Genomic DNA, 15223 nt, shown 5'->3' with positions numbered 1-15223 from the left:
GAGACAGAACAGAAGAGTGGGATTCTAAGCCAGCTTCAATGGGGCATTAGAATGCAGTTGAAGCAAACAGCACTTCACTTTTTGTTTTTTATTTTATTTATTATTTCATTTTTTGCACCTTTTTCTTCCTCTCTTCTTTTTTTCCCCTCACACCATTTTTCTTCTCCTTTCTCCTTTTTAGTTTTTCTCTTTCCTTTCTTCCTGCCCTTTTAAAAATTGATCCCCTTTATCTATCTGCTTTATTGATTTGTTATTATTCTAGTTTCTCTTGGTTTAATCATATATCTTATTTCCTCTTTCCTGCTCCTATTTAATTTCCCTTTATCATTTCATTTTCTTCACTACTAAATATTTTTCTCTATCTTCTCATATTCTTTTCTTCTTCTCCTAATTTTTTTTAACTTGTTTCACTTCCAGTATTTAGGCCTATCTGTTCTCTCCTTTATTTTCCTTTTCAAAAATTTGTTTTTCTTATCTTTTCATTTATTTTATCCCTCCTATATTCTAAACTGTGGTTTTCCCACTATTCCTCCAATTTCTTAACCTTATTTTATTTATTGAGGAACTGCATCTGCCCCCACTACCCTTTCTGGGTGTTTTTTTGTTTGTGCTTTTTGGTTTATTGATTTGTTTTATTTTTTTCTCCCCATATTTTTTTTTTCTTTTCTCTTTTCTATAATTCTTGCTCTCTTTTTTATTTCCTAGTTTTATTTTCTCTGGGGGTCATTTTTGTTGGGATTATAGGAGTATTGTATATATTCGTGTTCTGTTCCTTCTGTGACGTGTCTTATGTTGTTGTATTTTATGCTATTCAGTCAGCACCTCCACAAAAACAGGCACAACATGGTAGGGAGTGAGCCACATAATCAGACACACTGAGAAGAGAAACCATCCATCAATGGGATAAAACATTCAAGATCCAACTACATCAGGAGAACCCACATATCTCAAGTAGGGGGCCTTCCTAATACACCTAGCCCAGGAGACCTGAGAAACTGCACCAATGGGTCCCACAAAACATCTACTACATAAGATGAACCCCTAAAATCTGGGTGGCATAGCAGTTTGATCTAATATATAGAAATAAATACCAAGGAACAACAAAAATGGGGATACAAAGAAACAACTCCCAAATGAAAGAAATGGAGGAGTCACCGGAAAAGGAATGAAATGAAATGAAGGCAAGTAATTTTTAAAAGAAAGAATTCTGAGTAATGGTTATTAGGATGCTCAAACTTTTGGATGAGAAATACATGCAACTCAATGATAATTATAAGGAGCTGATGAGTTGAATAATGACATAGGTACAATAAAGAACACAATGGAAGGTTTCAACAGTAAACTAGAAGAAACTGAGGACTGAAGACTGAATCAGCAAGTTAGTAGACAAGGAAAAAAAACACCCAAACAGAGCAGCAACTAAAGGAAAAAAAAGCAGGAGAGTATAAGGGAGTTTTGGGACAACATAACGGGAAACAACGTCCGCATAATAGGGGTGCCAGAAGGAGAGAAGCTGAGAAAGGAGTAAAAAACATGTTTGAAGAAATAATGACTAATAACTTCCCTAACTTCGGAAAGATAAAAATTTACACAACTCCAAAAAGCACAGAGAGTCCCAAACAAGAAGAACTCCAAAAGACCTACACCAAGATACATCATAATTAAGTTGGCAAAGGTAAAGGACAAAGAAAGAATTTTAAAGAGAGAGGCTATACCCAGAAAGGCAGGCTGAAGAGCTGCCTGAGCCGCGTGATACCAGAGGGAGAGAAACTTGCAGTGGGCATGGTTCTTTTGCCTTTATATTTTTTCTGCTTTTATTAGCAAAACCCAATTCATAGGACTTTTCAATTACAAACTCTCACCAAGGCTACGGTGCAGGTGGACATGCAGTATTGTGGAGGCTGGGGAGATGCTGTGGAGAGGAGCAGGACAGGGAGAGGTGAACAGGAATCTGGCACTGGGGCATTCCAGACCCTCCAACCCTACACAGCCATTTTTCTGCTGAAGAGTCAGCCCCTCCAAGCACCTGCAGGGCAACTAGTACAGCTGCACCCAGCCTCAAACTTTGCAGAGTACAAAGAATCTGAATAGCCCCAGGGAGCCCTGGGAGACTGGGTTTAAGGGTAGTTTGATCCTAGAAACCAATACAGCAACACCCCCACCTAAATCCTGTGTCAGAAATAGATGCTTGTGTAAATAAGACTGAAAGCAGGTAGAAAAGCAAAGCTGGCAGATTGGTCCTGCCTGCCTGAAACCAAGGCTATGGAGACAGACAAAAAGGAGCAGTGGATCGTAGGAAACTTCAACATGGTGCTGAGGATCTAACAAAAAACTGAGAAGTAGCAGAAAGAACATTAGAGAGGGATATTAAACCAGCTCCCATGGCACATTAAAACTTGGCTGAAGTGAAAGACACTGCACTTTTTTTATTTTTTATGTTTCACTTAACAATTTTTTTTCTTTAATTTTTTAACCTTTTATTTTTTTGTATTATTTTTCTTCATTCTATTTTTATTTTTTATTATTATTTTATTTTATCTTATTTTTTCTTTTTTCCCCTACCCTTTTCTTCCTCACATCTCCATTTTTTATCCTGTTTCTCTTCTCCTGTCCCTGCTTTCATTTTTCTCTCTCCTTTCTTTTTACCCATAGTTAAAAATGAATCTTCTTTAAACTAATGAACAAAAATAGATACAGAGTCAGAGAAGCATCGAACAGCAAAACTGCATCGAAAAGGTTGGGGAGGATTGGTGGGGTGGAGGTAAGAGATCAACCGAAGGACTGGTATGCATGCATATAAGCATAACCAACAGAAGCAAGACACTGGTGGGGTGGAGGGGGGGGGGGCGGGGAGGGCATGTGCCAGGGGGTAGGGGAGTCCAGGGGAAAGTCAATAGGGAAAAAATGAGACATATGTACTACTATTTGTAATACTTTAAACAATAAAATAAAATTAAAAAAAAGAATCTGCTTTATTGACGTATTATTATTATTAAAGTCTTTGTTAGCTTATTCATATATCTAATTTCCTCTCCCCTGCTCCAAGACAATGCACACTTCTCTTTTCTCTTTCTTAGCTAGCCATTTTTTTTAATTTAATACATCTTTATTGTTCAGATTATTACAATTGTTTCTCCTTTTTCCCCCCATAGCTCCCCTCCACCCGGTTCCAACCCCACCCTTTGCCCTTACCTCCCCCGACACTGTCCTCATCCATAGGTGTACGATTTTTGTCCAGTCTCTTCCTGCACCCCCCATACCCTTTTCCCCCTGAGAATTATCAGTCCACTCCCTTTCTATGCCCCTGATTCTATTATATTCACCAGTTTATTCTGTTCCTCAGATTTTCAATTCACTTGATTTTTAGGTTCACTTGTTGATAGATATGTATTCGTATTTGTTGTTCATAATTTTTCTCTTTACTTTTTTCTTCTTCCTCTTCTTAAAGAATACCTTTCAGCATTTCATATAATACTGGTTTGGTGGTGATGAACTCCTTTAGCTTTTTCTTATCTATGAAGCTCTTTATCTGACCTTCCATTCTGAATAATAGCTTTGCTGGGTAGAGTAGTCTTGGTTGTAGGTTCTTGCTGTTCATCACTTTGAATATTTCTTGCCACTCCCTTCTGGCCTGCATAGTTTCTGTTGAGAAATCAGCTGACAATCGTATGGGTGCTCCCTTGTAGGTAATTAACTGTTTTTCTCTTGCTGCTTTTAATATTCTCTCTTTGACTTTTGCTCTTGGCATTTTAATTATGATGTGTCTTGGTGTGGTCCTCTTTGGATTCCTTTTGTTTGGGGTTCTGTGCACTTCCTGGACTTGTAAGTCTATTTCTTTCACCAGGTCAGGGAAGTTTTCTGTCATTATTTTTTCCAATAGATTTTCAGTATCTTGCTCTCTCTCTTCTTCTGGCACCCCCATAATTCTGATGTTGGTATGCTTGAAGTTGTCCCAGAGGCTTCTTACACTATCTTCAACTTTTTGGATTCTTTTTTCTTTTTTTTTGCTTTTCCGGTTGAGTGCTTTTTGCTTCTTTGTATTTCAAATCTTTGACTTGATTCTTGCATTCCTCTAGTCTGCTGTTGGGTCTCTGTATAATATTTTTTATTTCAGCCAGTGTATGTTTAATTTCTAGTTGGTCCTTTTTCATATCTTTGAGGGTCTAGTTATATTTATCATCCTTTTCTAGGATATTCTTGAAAAGCCTTATAACCGTGGTTTTGAATTCTATATCCAGTCATTTGTTTTCCTCCATTTCTTTCGTTTGTTATTTGTTTCTTCATCTCCCCATTTTTCACTGCTTCCCTGAGTTGGTAGGGTAGCTTTGTGTGTTAGGTTTCCTATATGGCCCAGTGGGTTGACCTCCCCAGTTAACCTGAGGTGGACACTCTTGGTGCACCCCTTTGTGGACTGTGTGTACAGCCTTGTTGTGGTTAAGTCTTGATTGTTGTTGGTATCACTGGGAGGAATTGACCTGCAGGCCAGTTGGCTGTGAGGATCAGCTGTGTCTACACTGGGAGATTTTTGGTGCTGGAGACAGCCTTATAGGATTAGCCTTGCCAGATTGCAAAAGCCTCTGTGCTCAGTTTGGAAGGGGTGGAGTCTCAGGGCGGAGCAGACAGTCTTGGCTTCCCATCAGCCCTGCCCTTGTGCACGAGTCTCTAGACCTCTGCCTTCCATGATTCCCGAGTTTCTGCCTTACAGTCCAGATTTCCCCTGTAAGAGCATGGGTCCCCAGGGGCTCACCCAGAACTGCAGTTCAGTGCAGTTGGAACTGGGGTTCAGTGCAGTCAGGAGCTTCTGACTCCCTTCCGCTAGGGATAGCCTGTGGTAACCTCCGCAGTCAGTCTTTGTGCGCACTCGGGCCTCCAGACCCCTGCCGCCGCAACTTCCCTGAGTCTCCGAGTCTCTGTGTGCCTTTCTCTCTACCTGACAGTCCAAACTCCCCCTGTATAAGCCTGGGTCCTCGGGGTTTCACCCGGAACTGAGGTTCAGTGCAGTCAGAATTGGAGTTCAGTGCAGTTGGGGGCTTTCTTTCCCCTCCCTCCAGAGAAAGCCAGCCAGACACTCCGCCACCCTTCCTCTCTGCGTGTGTGTCTCCGTACCTCAGCTCTTTGCCGCTCCTTCTCCGTGAGCTTTCCTCTTTCCTTCTAGTTGTAGAATTTCCACTCAGCCAGCTTTCCTGTTGTTCTGGATGGTGTCCGTTCTGTCTTTTAGTTGTAGTTTTGAAATTGTTATGCGGGGCAGCAGTTTAGGTGTTTACCTATGCCACCATCTTGGTTTCTACCTAGCCACTTTAATTGCATAATTAGTTTCACTTACTAAACTCAAGGCTATCTGCTCTCTCCTTTATTCTCCTTTTCCAAAAATAGATGAATATATAGATAAATAAAAACTTATTTTTGTGTTTTTAATATATTTTTAATTTTTTTAATTTATTGACTAGAGGCCTGATGCATGAAATTTGTGCAAGAGTAGGCCTTCCTTCCCCGGCTGCCGGCACTGGCTTCCCTCTGGTACCTGGGACCTGGGCTTCCCTCCAGCCACTGGCAGGCACCCACCAGTAATATGGGTTTCCCTCCAGCCCCGGGAAGATACCCAGCCGGGACCCGGGCTTCCCTCCAGCCACTGGCAGGCACCCAACCAGACCCTGACTTTCCTCCAGCCACCAGCAAGCACCTGAGACCCAGGCTTGGTCCAAAAGGTTGTCCAGAAGGACATCCAGAAGGATGTCTGGTCTAAGTAACATATTACACTTTTATTATTATAGATTATTTTGGTTTTTACTTTTCTTCTTATTTACTCATTCTCGTTCTACTTCCTCTATACTGAACCGTGTCCATTCCCCTATTCATTCAATTGCTTTACCTTACATTCTGGATATAAGTTCTGCCTTTACAGATTCTGTCCTCCATCCCCCTTTATTCAGGGTGTTGTTTGCATTTTTTGGTTTATTTGTTTGTTTTGTGGAGTTTTCTCTACATACATGTATTTTCCCCCCTTTTTGTCTTCTTTTTATATTTTCTCTAACATTTTTTTCAATTTCTCAATATAATTTTTGCTCTCTTTTCTCTCTCCTAATTCTCTTTTCTCTGGTGGTCACTTTTATTGGGGTTATTGGTGTCGTGAGTACATTTGTGTTTTGTTCCCTTTGTGACGTGTCTTCACGAGTTGTATTTTGTGCTGTTCAGTCAATGTGGTGACTAGTGAGCCACATAACCAGACACCCTGAAAGGAGACTCCATCCACAAATGATAGAATAACACTCGACTCAACTACACCAAAAAAAAAAACCCTCAAATATCCCAAGTAGGAGACATCCCTAGAATACCTAGCCCAGAAGACCTGAGATATTGCACCACTGGGTCCCACAAAACATCTACCATTTAAGACAAACTCAAAACAATGGGTGACATAGAAGTTTGATCTAATGCATAGAAACAACCACAAAGGAACAGCAAAAATGAGGAGACAAAGAAACAACCACAAAATGAAAGAAAAAGAGGAATCACCAGAAAAGGAAGTAAAGAAAATGGAGGCAAGCAATTTGTCAGAGAAATAATTCAGAGCAATGGTTATAAGAATGCTGAAAAAGATGGAGGACAAATTCAAAAGCATGTGTAAGATTGAAGAGAAAATGAAGAAGAACCAAGAGGAATTGAAGAATGGAATAGATGTAATAAAGAACACAATGGAAAGTATCAATAGTAGACTAGAAGAAACTGAGGACAGCATCAGAGAACTAGAAAACAAGGTAGGATAAAAACACCCAAGCAGAGCAGCAACTGGAAAAAAAACAAAAAACTTAAAAAGCAAGAGGAGAGCATAAGGAAAATTTGAAACAACACAAAATTAAAAAATATCCACATATAGTGGTGCCAGGAGAAGAGGAACCTAAGCAAGGAATAGAAAACCTGTATGAAGAAATAATGACATAAAAATTCCCTGATATTGAGAAGAAAAAACTCACACAAGTCCAAGAAGCACACAGAGTCCCAAACAAGATGAACCCAAAAAGACCAACACCAAGATACATCATAATTAAATTGGCAAACACAAACAACAAAGTAAGAATATTAAAGGTTGCCAGAGAGAGATAGAAAGTGACCTATAAAAAATCTCATATTAGACTATCAACTGATTTCTCAACAGAAACACATCAGGCCAGAAGAAATGGAATTAAATATATAAGGTGATGCAAAGCAAGGGACTGAATCCAACAATACCCTATCCAGCAAGGCTATCATTCAAAACCGAAGGTGAAATAAGGAGCTTCACAGACAAAAAAAGGGCTAAGGGAGTTTATTACCACCAAACTAGCAATGCAAGAAATGCCAAAGGTACTGCTATACAAACAATAAATAGAAAGGGAAAAAGGAACACAGGCATAAAGAATAAAAATTGATACAAATACTTATCAATAGTAACCTTAAATATAAATGGACTAAATGCTCCAATCAAAAGACATAGGGTAGCTGAATGGATAAGAAAACATGACCCATATACCTGCTGTCTACAAGAGACCCAGATCAGAACAATAGACTCACACACACTGATAGTGAAGGGAAGGGTAAATTTTTTTCAGGCAAATGGAATTAGAAAAAAAAAATAGCTAGGGTATCAATACTTATATCTGACAAAATAGACCCCAAAGTGAAGGCCATAAGAAGATAAGGAGGGCCACTTCATAATACTAAAGGGAGAAATTCAACAGGAGGATATAACTCTGGTAAACATATATGTACATAATACAGGAAGACACACAAACATAAAAATATCAAGGAAGAAATCCACAGCAATACAATCACAGTAGGGGATGGTAATATCCCATTGACACCACTGGATAAATCCTCTAAACAAAAAATTAGCAAAGAAACATCAATCCTAAATGACTCAATAGATCAGATGGAATTAATTGACATTTTCACAACATTTCACCCCAAAGCTACAGAATATACATTCTTCTCAAGTGCACATGGAATATTTTCAAAGATAGACCATATATTGGAACACAGGCAAAGTCTCTTCAAATTCAAGAAGATATAAATCATATCAAGCATCTTCTCAGATCACAATGGCATAAAACTAGAAATCAGCTACAATAAAAACAATGAAAACAAATTTCAAACATTTGGCAACTAAATAGCATGCTATTATACAATGATTGCATTACCAAAGAGATAAAATAAGAAGTAAAAAGCATCCTGGTAACAAATGACAATGAAAACACAACAATCCAAAATCAATGGACATAGTGAAAGAAGTCCTGAGAGGGAAGTTCATAGCTCTACAGTCCTATCTCAAAAAACAAGAAAAAAATGGTATTAAATTATCTAATCCTACAACTTAAAGAATTAAAAAGAGAGCAACAAGAAAAGCCCAGAGTAAGCAGAAGGAAGGAAATTATAAAGATCAGAGCAGAAATAAATGACATAAAGACCAAAAAAATAAAATTACAAAAGATCAATAAAACCAAGAGCTGGTTCTTTGAAAGGAAAGTATAAACAAGATTGATGAACCTATAACCAAGCTCATCAAGAAACAAAGAGAGAAGACTCAAACAAACAAACTCAGAAATGAAAGAAGTGAAGTAACAGCAGACCCCACAAAAATACAAATTATTGTAAAAAAAATACGGTGGACAACTCTACTCCAACAAACTGGACAATCTAGATGAAATGGACATATTCTTAGAAAAATATAAGCTTCCAAAACTCAATCAGAAATAATAATAAAAAAAATCTGAATAGGTTGGTAACTACTGACAAAAATGAAGCAGTAATCAATAATCTCCCAGCAAACAAAAGCTCTGGTCTGGATGGCCTTACAGGGGAGTTTTTCCAAACATCCAAAGAAGAACTAAAACCTATTCTGCCCACACTACTCCTAAAAATTCAAGAGGAAGGCACACTTCAAGCTCTTTCAGTGAAGCCAGCATTACCATAATTCCAAAACCAGATAAAGACACTACAAAGAAGGATAATTACAGGCCAATATCCCTGATGCACGTAGATGCAAATATCCTCAACAAAATTCTAGCAAATCTAATCCAGCATTACATTAGAAAAATTATACACCATGACCAAGTGGGATTTATTTTGGGGTTTCAAGCCTGGTACAATATCCACAAATCAATAAACATGATACATCACATAAACAAATTGAGAGACAAAAATCACATATTCATATCATTTGATGCAGAAAAGTCATTTGACAAAATCCAACACCATTTATTGACAAAAACTCTCAGCTAAGTGGGAATACTATAGAGGGATCATACCTTAGCATAATAAAGGTTTTATATGGCAAACCTACAGCCAACATCATACTCAATGAGCAAAAACTAAAAACATTTCTCCTAAAAACAGGAACAAAGAAGGAATGGCCACTTTCACCACTCCTGTTTTACATAGTACTGGAAGTGCTAGCCATAGTGATCAGACAAGAAGAAAAAATAAAGGGCATCCAAATTGGAAAATTAGAAGGTAAACTCTCATTCTCAGATGACATGTTATACTACATAGAAAACCCTAAAGACTCCATAAAAATACTACTAGACTTAATAAATGAATTCAGCAATGTAGCAGTATACAAAATTAATATCCAGAAATCTATGCCTTTTTCATACGCCAATAATGAACTCAAACAGAAAAAGAAACTAAAAAAAACAACCAAAAAAAACAAACAATCCTATTTACCATCGCACAAATAAAATAAAATAAAATAAAATAAAATAAAATAAATCTAGGAATAAACTTAACTAAGGAGGTAAAAGGCCTGTACTCATAAAACTAAGAAAAATGCTCCAAAAATTTATATGGAATAAAAAAATACCCCGAATAACCACAGCATTCCTGAGAAAGATAAAGTTGGAGGGATCACAATACCAGATATCAAGCTATACTTCAAAGCCACTGTTTTCAAAACTGCCTGGTACTGGCACATGAACAGACATATAGACTAATGAAACAGAATAGAGAACCCAGAAATTGACCCAAGTCATTATGTTCAATTAATATTTGACAAAGGAGTCAAGATCATACAATGGAGTCCAGACAGTCTCCTCAATAAATGGTGTTGGGAAAATTGGACAGATATATGCAAAAAAATGAAACTAGACCACCAACTTACACCATACACAAAAACAAACGAAAAAAATGATAAAGGATTTAACCATAAGATGTGAAGCCATAAAAATCTTAGAATACATAGACACCAAAATATCAGACATATATCATAGCAATATTGTTACCGATACAGTTCCTACAGCAATGGAAACTGAGAAAATAAACAAATGAGACTACATCAAAATAAAAAGCTTCTGCACAGCAAAAGAAACAAGAAGGCCCACTACATGGGGGAACATACTTACCAACATTATCTACAGTAAGGGTTTAATCTCATTTACAGGGAACTCATACAACTTAACAAAAGGAGATAAACAATCCAAAAAATGGGCAGAGGACGTAAATAGACACTTTTCAAAAGAGTACACACAGAAGGCCAAGAGACACATGAAAACATGCTCAAAGTTATTAATCATCCAAGAGAGGCAAATCAAAACAACAATGAGGTACTATCTCATACCTGTCGGAATGGCTACCATCAACAAATCACCAAATAACAAGTGCTGGCGAGGATGTGGAGAAAAAGGAACCCTAGTGTACTGCTGGTGGGAATGCAGACTGGTGCAGCCACTGTGGAAAACAGTATAGAGTTTCCTCAAAAAGTTAAAAATGGAACTTCCATTTGACCCAGTGATCCCACTTTTAGGATCATATCTCATAAGTCAGAAACACCAATCAGAAAAGACATATGCACCCCTATGTTCATAGCAGCACAATTTACAATAGCTAAGATTTGGAAACAGCCTAAGTGCCCATCAGCAGATGAGTAGATTAGAAAACTGTGATAAATCTACACAATGGAATACTACACTGCTAAAAAAAAAAAAGAAGGAACTTTTATCATTTGCAACAGCATGGATGGACCTGGAGAGCATTATGCCAAGCAAAATTAGCCAGTTGGAGAAAGGGAAATATCACATGTTCTTACTCATTTGTGGAATATAATGAACAATATAAATTGATGAATACTTACAGATCCAGAAACAGAGAAACACCGAACAGACCATCAAACCTCAGAGGGAAGTCTGGGGAGGTTTGGAGTGGCTGGCTGGTAAAAGATCAACCAAAGGACTTGTATGCATGCATATTAGCATAATGAATGGACAGGTACACTTGGGCGATGGGGGCTTGTCCTGGGGTTGGGAGTGGCCAGGGAGGAGTCAATGGGAGAAAAAGGAGACATATGTAATACTTTAAACAATAAAAAATAATAATAATGGCAATAAACAAGTACCTATCAATAATAACCTTAAACGTAAGTAGATTAAGTGCTCCAATCAAGAGACATAGGGATCTGAATGGATAAGCAAACACGACCCATATACATGCTATCTTATCTATAAGAGACCCACCTTAGAACAAAAGATTCACAAAGTGAAGAACAAAGTGAAGGGATGGAAAAAATTTTTCAGGAAAATGAAAATGAAAAAAAAAAAAAAACAGCTGGGGTAGAAATTGTCAAAAGTGTATAGATAGATTCCTGATCAATTCACCAACTTTAGGATATGGCAAAATATTTAACTTTGATTACCCATAAAGATTCATTATAATCTGGCTATTGATTGGGAGTTCTGAACACAGATAGTGGGCATATCCTTCAGCAAAATTAGAGAATTGTCCTGCTTCTCCCTATTTGCTTCCTGTTGCTTCAGCAGGGTTTGAAGTTGTCTTTTTCTTATAGTACATTAATGAAAGTTTTTCTAAGTAGAAAAGATATTCAGCATTCTAGCATTTTGTGACCATATCCTAGGTGACTCAGCCTCTCTGGACTTGTGGTCTGAGCCAAGAGAGAGCCAGAAATAGTTTAACAAACTGATAACTATTGCCCTGAGGTGCCATTGTTCTTGCTTTCGCTTGCACAACTTAGAGAGTTCCACATTTTTGTTTTCAACAATAATAATGCCATGATTCTGATTATGTATTTCCATATTTATTGACACTAGAAGTCTCAGAGAAAACCAGCCTAAACAAAATTAAATTAAAAGAGAAACTCATTAAATATTTATGTACAAAATCTCTGACAAAGCAGGGGATGTTTTATAACACAGTCACACCCATCGGGAAACCTATCAGTTTCTGTTATGTCTTTCTTCAGACCCCTCACTGCCCCTCCTTGAAGGTACCTTTGCTTCCCTGATCCAGTTGTTTGCTGCCTCCTGAGCTTGCTGCACAGCTAGTATATTGTATCTTCCTTTCTGTAACCCTAGAATTGCCTTTCATTTCTTTCCTACATGAAAGCCTGTTCGTTTCCTGGATATCATGGTTTTCCTTTCCATTGTTTCACTACAGCTTTTGTATGGAACACATTGTCTAGAGGCTTTTTGGGAAATGATATGTAGAACCTAGCTTTTTAAATTCTACTATGTCTGAAAATAGTATTATAACAAACTCAGTATCAGCTTATAGCTTGGTGGATAGTTTTAAATATTCTTTTCACTAAATATGAAGACTTTCTTTCATTGTCTTTTAGCTCATTTTTCTGGTGTTAAGAGATCTGATAACATTGCACTTTCCTAACTTATTTCCTCCATGTATGGTTTAAGCATCATTCTTTGTTTTTCTGATCATCAGTTTTAGATGATGATGAAGAAGATGAAGAAGAAGAAGAAGGAGAAGGAGAAGGAGGAGGAGGAGGAGGAGGAGGAGGAGGAGGAGGAGGAGGAGGAGGAGGGGGAGGAGTGTGTGTTTTGAAAACAAAGTACTTTACTGTAAGGTCCCCAGATATAGGTTTCTGTTCATTTTTTATTTTTGGTCTGTCAGGTTCCCTGAGATGAATTTCCCAGTCTCTTTCCTGGGAATATGAGTCAAGCTGTCTACCATCCTGAAGGAGTATAGGGAAAAAAGTTCAGGTACATTTTCACATAAACTCTCCATGTACAGTACATAAAACTTCTCTATTCTTCCAGTGTCCCTTGGAGCAGAACTTGGTTCAGAGTATCCAATGTCATCCCTGAAATAAGATGGAAAGGTATCTGGGAGTACATTGTTTCCTTACAAGAACTTTTAACCAAAGCTCCATATCTCCAATTTCTAAGCAAATTGGGAGTTCTTGGGCTTGGGTCACCTTGAGCCTAATTGACTCTTTATTCTGCAGTTTAAGATTTGAATGCTTCCCAGTGTCCTAAGTCAAATGTTACTCTTCCATGTACTGTCAGTTTTCCAAAATGTTGTTCTCATATCTGGTCTCCTTTATCTGCTGCTGGCCCTTCTTTCTCCAGTTTGTCCTAGTAAATACTTAGTTCTTTTTATTAGAGTCATTTTAGTGTGGTTCCTAGGGGTGAGCTAAAAGCACATTACTAATGTCCATTTTTCACTGACATCCTTTCACTTTCTATGTTTATGTATTAGTTTGATAAAGATAAATTGAAATAAGAAAATGTCCTTTAAATAATAATTTTAGTGTAGCAAGTATTAAATTATTTTGATAAAAATATGCCTTGGAAAGTGTGAACTTACTATTTTTTTTAAATTTGTCACTGGATTTTCCATATTGGTTCTTCAAGTATTTTTTCTTCACAGTGTAAACACTCAGTCTTCTCTTTGAAAGACAATCAACATCAAAGACACAAACTACCAAATTTTACCCTCGATCTACAAAATTTTAAGAAAATACTTTCTCCCCAAGCCCACAATTAAGCATGTTTCGTTATTACAGGACCCCCACCTCTTTGCCTTTGTTAGCTGGTTGTTAGGATTAAGTATTTCTATTTCAACCATCTGTCTCAACATACACACACACACACACACACACACACACACACACATACAGAACTACACTAACACATTATACACAAATATTCCTTTTCAAAGTATCAAAGAGTGTTATTAAAAAAACTTTCCTGTTTCAAAATATTTGTACAACCTCCCTTTCATTATTATTAGAAAGCAAAGTAAGATTTCAAACAGACACAGAAGTCACTGTGAAGACAGTGATTGGAGTCACATGAAAGCCAGGGATACCAAGGATTGCCAGAAAACAAACCCTAATCAGAACTCCAGGATTGCAGAGCCAAGATGAGGTGTCATGGGAATTAGAATCACCCCTAAAGCCCTCTGACTGATGTGCTATACTAAAGGAGATGGCCTCTGTGATTCAAAGAACTTCTACTTCAGCAAACAGGTGTTATTGGCTGACAATAATAGAATTCTAGGATCAGTAGGATACCACACCCTTAAACCATACTATTAACTCTACCCCATAGAAAATTGCCCTTGTGTCTAAATAATAAAGCTGAGTATTCAAGTATTTATAAAATATCAATTCTATGGTCAATGTGTGAGTCATTTTTTAAAAAAATAATGTTTTAATTCAATCCACTTGGTAATTAAAAATGGGACTATTATAATTTTAAGCAACATGGAACAAATTATATCATTAGTCTTTAAATAGATCATCATGATTTTTTAGGAAATTGTTGATTTGTCAAAGGAAACATCCTAATGCATTATATCATATATAATAAAGAGCTAATATGCTAATTAGACCAAACAGCAGAACTGTCCAGATAACCTTGTGGCCAGGGCTGCGAGGGGCTGCAAGGGCCAGCCAGGGTTGCGAGGGCTGAGCCCCTTGCACAAACTTTGTGTATCGGGCCTTTAGTTTGGTATAATATTCTTCTTTAGATATTTTAGTGCACATTTCTGACAATCAGATAACTAGATAAATGTCCTTCACATTTATAGCAGTTAAATAATTGTGCCATAATATTTAGTAAACTAGAGGCCCATTGCATGAAGATTCATGCAAGAATAGGCCTTCCTTCCCCTGGCTTCGCTCCCGGCCACCCGGGAGCCTGCAAGTCCTCACTCTCTCTCTGCCCCCCGCCCTCCCCCTCATAACAGGTGACCCACCCTGCCAGGCCACTCCGCACCTGTGTATGCAAATTAACCCACCACCTTTGTTGGATTAATTTGCATACTCACTTCTTACTGGCTGATGGGCATCATGGAGGTATGGTGAACTTGCATATTTCTCTTTCATTAGTGTAGATGAGTAAATAATATTTGGTAGGTAGTATACTTTAGTAATTTTTCCCTTCTTTTAATGTTAGCTACAAAAGCATAAGAAATAAAATGGGCATTACTTTTATTCATG

Source organism: Plecotus auritus, assembly GCF_963455305.1.
Source record: "Plecotus auritus genome assembly, chromosome: 1".
NCBI classification, from domain to species: Eukaryota; Metazoa; Chordata; class Mammalia; order Chiroptera; family Vespertilionidae; genus Plecotus; species Plecotus auritus.
The sequence above is the reverse complement of the archived record's forward strand: the minus strand, read 5'-3'. Positions refer to the sequence as shown.